We start from the raw sequence: 6,000 nt of genomic DNA, 5'->3' as shown, positions 1-6,000 counted from the left end.
CATGACCATCAGCCTTGCTGCTTTATCAACATGTTTTTGAACAAAACTGCAAATCTGAAATTGACACTTCAAAACCCTTCACCAAGTTTGGCTCCGAGTTACCTTCAGATTCCTATGGAATTCCAAGCTACCCTCAAAGGACTAAGACTTGCCATGATTGAGGATATATATAAAAATATTATTTATGTGCCTGGAGCTCAGAAAGCAATTTCCAAAGAGAATTTCTAAAGCTGTTCTAAGCATTATATAGCCTCTGGAGATGATGGATTTTTTCCAAACATATAACAGAACTCTACACATCCTAATGAAAGTTCACAGCAGTAACATCACTCTTTTGTCTGCCTCTTACCTCCTAGCACCTCTGGAGTCTGCAGGGCACATGAAGGAGTATAAGGCCTGAGTTTTGCTCTCATTAAGCTCACAGTCTTGCTGCAAAATCAATCCTGACAGAGGGGGAGATTGGTAGTCCATCCATCCCATTATTAAAGTCTTTCCACAGCTGGTTCCCAATCTTACCTGCAGGGGTGGGTATAACAGAGTGGTAAGGCACACGGGAGCCAAATAGACCAAGGTCTGAGTCCCATCTCTGTTTCTTGCAGGCTGTGTGATCTCGGGCCAATTGCTTGACCTCTCTGAGGCTCAGTGTTCTTTTCTGTGACGATAATAGATGTAATAACTACTTCATAAGGTCCTGTGAAGATTAAATCAGCTGTGCACATGAAACATGCAGCACTTCACCTGGAACAAAGGTCGGGCTTCGTGACTATCCCAGCAGGACCAATTAAGGCCAATGCAAGATGCACAGAAGGGAGGCAGACACCGCCCACCCAGGTTAGGCCCCACCTGCTCCCTGCTACCAACCAAAAGAAGAGCGGGCCCCTGCACTTTCTAAACTGCCCTCTGCTCTGCACAGGACTCCTGCAGCAGCAGGATGCCTCCCAGGTTCCCAGCAGTCTGCTACATCACCGATACTGCTTGTCCTTGCCGTTGTACAAGGCAGTTGTGCAGCTGCAGGCTGCCCCAGGCCAGTCAATTGCTAGTATAGAACTCGACTCTTGCTACTTTCCTGACAAGCACAGATTTTTGCTGCTTTACCTCAATCTGACCATCCCCTCAGACCTTTGCACACCCCAGGAGTGTCAGGATCTAAGGTCAGCTCCTGGGGCTTCAAGAGCCACCTTTGTTTTCCTTCTACTTCCCCAGCAACTCTACAAGGGCTGAATGCATCATGTTTCAGGACACCCTGGAGGAGGGAGACCCCGGGTGCCTATGGATACATTAAAAGGAAAGAAAGAAAGTGCAGAGCTGGTTGGGTCACTGCCGCCCAGACAGGGGCAGAAAGCAGTCACGCGGAGCTGTACAAGTGTTTCCATTCAGGATGAGTCACAAACCCTGGACCCTGAAACAACTTGGCAAATGGAAAGCCAAAGGGATTGTTCATGATGTCTGTGTGGGTCCCCACTGCCACGTTTCAAATACCATCTCCCTCCACGCCCCCCTTTTATGCTCAGGGAAGGACAGGTACATGCACTGACCTGATCCCACTTGCCCAGGAAGCTGACTGCAGGGCAGGGTGGGGGCCTCTCTGGGGTATCTGTAAAGGGTGAGCTTCTTTATAGAGCTGGGTCAGGCTGGCTGCAGCCCAGGCACCAGTCCTCTGAGATGTCCTGAGCTTGGGGAAGGGGTGCCTGGGTGAGGGTAGGAAACTGCAGTTTCAGAGGAAGAGGTGACTTGCCAACAGTATGCAACGCTGCATTCAGTAGGCACGGCACCTGCCTTTCCGAAGCCTATGCTGAAGTGACCAGAAAATAACAGTCTTCCAGTATGTATGTCATACTCTCGCCAGGGTTTTCACGTAAGAAGACCTTTGTCCTCAAACCCTTTCTGCTGTTTCTCCTTAACATGTCCTGCTCTCACCTGCCCTCTGTACATCCTCTCCTACCCTCAGGCTCCAGCCCTTGCCAGCTCTGCCTGCAGGTGCAAGAGTCTCCTAAATACTGTTCCTGCTCCTGTCCTTACCTCACCCTATCTATTCTCTTCAAAACAGCCAGAAGGAACTTTTAGAAATGTCAATCGGATGAGGTCCCCTCATAGTTTAAAACCCCTTCCACAACCTGGTCAGGACCTTCTCCACCCTCACTGCTCCACTCTGAGTTTCTGGAACAGAACCAAGTTTGCTCAGGGCCTTGCAGTTGCTGTACCCCGCACCTCTTCTCTCAACAGCTCCCTTTGTCACTCAAATCTCACTTCACTTGTGACCCTTTCAGAAAAGGCTTCCTCACCACCCCCACCCCAACTCCCAAAGCACCAACATTTTCTCTACAGGCAGAAACTATACAACTAAAAACACATAAACGGAAGTTAATAAGTTTAGAATAAGATAGTAAGCTCTGCAAGAGTAGCTCCCATCTCTCCTGTTAATCGCACATAATTGGCACTCAGTATTTACAGAATAAATCCTACCCCATGCAAATTAGGGTGCCTACATTTCTTGGTGAAAGAGCCAGGAAGTCTCCTGCCCAGGCAGAGGGGGCCAGGCAAGCTGGCCATAGGCACGAGAAGCCCAGCGAGGACGTGGAGCTGCACAGTCCCTGCCTGGAGTGCAGCCCCCACCTTGGAGGGATTCTCAGGGAACTAGAGGCCACTGATGCCCAGTCATTGGCTGAATCTGGTGAAAATGATTTTGTTCATAGTTGCTTGTTCTTCTCCCAAGTTCCTCTCTCCACGAAGCTCCTTGAATGTACATTCAGGAATTTATCATCATGGCACTTTTTTTGGTCTGTTTCTAACCTATAATTCCATATATATATATACACATAAAAAACAAGGGCTCTGGAATGGATCTCTAAATTCCCTTCAGAGTCAGCATTTGATGGTTTACGTGAAAATGTGTTCCACCTGGAATCAGGGTGCATTTGGGTCAAGCCTTTAAAAAAACAATTCAGGCTTAGCTGGGCCATCCAGAAGAGATTATAGACGCTCCTGCACAGCGGGTATCCCAGGTAATGGGGCTCTCACTCACCTGACCCGAGCGCAGTGTGAAACAGCATGAGATGATGATGAGGCCCGGATCCTGACCCCTCCAGGGCTCAGTATTTAGCTTCCCTGTGCTTAGTTTTCTCTTCCTGGAATGTCTCCACTCTAAGCGGAGACACCATTAAAAAGGGTTTTAAATTGAGCAATGAGAAACATTCTCTGCATGAGATTATGAAGTCCACACAGGAGACTGGTGGTTCTACAGCTCAGAGGCACCTGGGGTGCTTGTTAAAAGTGCAGTCTCCGGCTCACTTCCAGAGTGCTGACTCGGTGCACTGGTGGCACCTAAGAATCTCTATTCATGAAGCTTCCAGTGATTCTGGTGCAGAGTTTGTAGTGGAAACTACCCACACTCGGTGTGACAGAACCTGTGCCCTGCAGAGACACGGGTCAGACAGGCTCTAGGGCCCTTGCTTTGCCTGTCTCTTGTGTCTATAGGAGACACAGGAGGTTCTGAGCAGGCTCTTCGTGTGCGCCTCCAGCCACCGAGTTCCAGAACCCTCAGTCACCTGAAGGGCCTATCTACGTGATGCCAGGTAGCTGGGCAGTTAGAGAAGACAAGGCCATTCGTTTCCAGAGCTACAGGATTAGTAAACCCAACTTCTAGTCCATGAAAATTCTTCATCTTTAGATCAGGGAACACACCTTCAGGCTATCAACCCTCCAGAAAACGGGTGTGACTTCTGACCGTCCCCTCCTCTCCTGCTGAGCCAGCTGAAAGAATTTAAAGAACAGCAAGCTTGACTCTGCCCAAAGGGGTATTTTCCTCGTGTCTTTGGAGAATTTGGTTGCTCTACTCCCACTGTTTAGAGGTTATGGCAGGAATTTCAAAGCTCTTTCAACAAGTCTCTTATCCACCCTCATACACAAACCTACAAAACCAAATTCATGGCGCACCTGTCTCCAAGGTTAGAGAAATCGACACGTAGGTAAAGAGTCATTAGAGCACATTTCCCAAGAGCAGCCCCACTGTTTCTCACTGTCCACATAACCAAGAGCCTGCAAGAATACTGAAAACCTCCACCCCAAGGGTGGGGACAGGGATACGCCAGAACCCACGCAGCGTTATTCATTATGCACCCGAGAAACTGACCCACCCGCAGGAACAGCCACACGGACTCTTTCGGGCCTGACCCCTGAGAACCCTCTCCACAAGCAGACCCAGTACCTCCCCAGGGCTCACCCACCTTAAGGGATCCATCTGGGGCAGATGGAGAGCAGGCAGCCCTCAGAGAACTTCTACGAGTCTGTGGGTCCACAAAACAGACCTAGAGGAAGAAAATCCAAGGCTCAGGACTTCTTTTGTCTTCATGGTGAGACTTCTCCTCCTCTCTGCTCTTGCAGTTCCACATCCAGCCTATAAAAAATAAAAAGCTCAGAGAATGAGAGCAATCAAGGAGCATTCTTCCCATCGTGGCCCTTCCCACACAGGCACCAGGAGTACCTCTGGGCCACAGCCAGTAGAATATGTCTAGCATTGCCATTGACGCAAGGAGCGAACTTCTTGGGCGCTAGGCCCAGGCAGCTCTGAAGACTCCAAAGAGCAAGAGTCCAGTGAAAGGGTAATGATGTTCATAAATCATCCAGATGTCAGCACCAGGACAGGAGGTGCACCTACCCAAACTGCAAGGCCAAGGTCATGAGCATCCTACACTTCAGGGAGAGAACAAAGAAGACACGCTGCTGATGCCTCCCATGGGCAGCAATGGGCGAGGGGCACTTTCTAGAACCAGCAGGTTCTGGTCCCCAGAGGTACTGCTGAGAGCAATAAATGCACCGGCTCTGTTGGATCTCAGAGAAGAACTACCAGATTTCTTTCATTTAAGCAGTAGAAGCATTGTTGGCAAGATAATCCTTGCATTTTCTTATTGAGTTCCAGAAGCCGTTACTACATACCAGTGAGCCAAAATAGCTAGAATTCTGGAGTCATACGGGACCCTATAGATGTGGGACCCAAGGACATACGTCCACAGGGAGAAGGTAACACAAAGGGAGGACTGGGCGATGGTGAACTGGAGGTGCAGATGCCATGGAAAGTTGCCAGCCCTGCTCAGCCCCTGTGCTAACTCACTGTTACCACGTAAGAAATTGGTGCCAGGTTTGTCAGAGCTAATGATTTTTCAATATAAGCCCCAAATTCAGATTTTTATGTGAAATTTCCCAATTTTAAAATGTTGGCAACCAACTCAATGTTATTTAAAACACTGTGCAGGCCAAATTAAACCCATCTGGGGAACGGCAGATGTGGCCTCTGGACCTGCAGCTCATGACTTCTGATACGCATCAATTATTTCATAACCAGTCATGATAATAGCTGATGTTAACTGAGTGCTTCACGCATATTATTCCATTTAGTCTGTACAGTTGAGGAAATTAAGTTGATAGGAGAACAGGTAACTTCTCCAAGTTTGCATGGCCATATAAGTGGGGGAGCCAGGACAAATCCAGGTCTGACTAACATCAAGTGCTCTTAGCCATTGGTGATATTGCAGTTTCAGGAACAAACGGTAGTTGCCCTTAAACCCATTCATTCCAGAGGATGGCACGCTGAAATTGACAATGGATATTTGAACTGCTTAGTGTTTCTGGGAGGGCAAGACCCGGAAAGACAGGCTAACAAAAAAGAAGCTACCTTCTTGCCTGTGAGCAATGACAGGAAAGTTATATTGAGAGTATCACCCACTCTCCATAGTGCAAAATCCCCCCCGGCCCATTGGGTGAGTGTTCTAGCTCTGTGCTTTTTGGAGTGGTTAGTGGATCAGCTGTATTGACTTTACTCAGAGCTCATGAGAAAGGCAGAATCCCAGCCACACCACACTTCCCGAACAGGTCCGGGAAGCGTGGGAAGCCTGCGACTCACCCCTTTCTGACTTGTCCTCCAGTCTGATGTTGCCTTTCAGCTCCTACCATCTTCCCCATAAGATAGCCATCTCCCTAAAGACAGAGTCTTCATCATCCATTTCT

The 6,000-nt window shown here is 48.6% G+C and overlaps 1 pseudogene; it reads right to left on the bottom strand.

The window, feature by feature from the left end:
- Window positions 1-4,428: 4,428 nt before the first annotated feature.
- LOC141408561 (uncharacterized) overlaps window positions 4,429-6,000 on the bottom strand; it is a 47,013-nt pseudogene continuing 45,441 nt past the window's right edge.

This window comes from Macaca fascicularis, chromosome 14 (assembly GCF_037993035.2).
Source record: "Macaca fascicularis isolate 582-1 chromosome 14, T2T-MFA8v1.1".
Taxonomy (NCBI): domain Eukaryota; kingdom Metazoa; phylum Chordata; class Mammalia; order Primates; family Cercopithecidae; genus Macaca; species Macaca fascicularis.
This window is presented reverse-complemented; position numbering and strand designations above follow the sequence as displayed.